This window comes from Trypanosoma theileri (genome assembly GCF_002087225.1).
Source record: "Trypanosoma theileri isolate Edinburgh chromosome Unknown TM35_Tth_77_V1, whole genome shotgun sequence".
Classification (NCBI taxonomy): domain Eukaryota; phylum Euglenozoa; class Kinetoplastea; order Trypanosomatida; family Trypanosomatidae; genus Trypanosoma; species Trypanosoma theileri.
Genome location: NW_021639919.1, coordinates 17,066 through 17,298, shown reverse-complemented (window position 1 = coordinate 17,298; position 233 = coordinate 17,066).

The following is a 233-nucleotide window of genomic DNA, read 5'->3' as shown; positions in this document are numbered from 1 at the left end:
TAATAATAATAATATATTTGCTACTGTGTTCAGTACACGGAGCACCGAGAAAATTAATCCTGATGACACCCATTGGGCTAGGGTGCATCAATTTGTGTGGAAATACCTAATCTCTTTTCTTTTTTATACTTGTAAGCAGAGTATTGCTGTGCACCTTGTGGTGTGTCTCACTCTGCAATTGTGTATTTCTGGTAAATGATATCTCTTTTCTTTTTTTATTTGCTTTTACATTA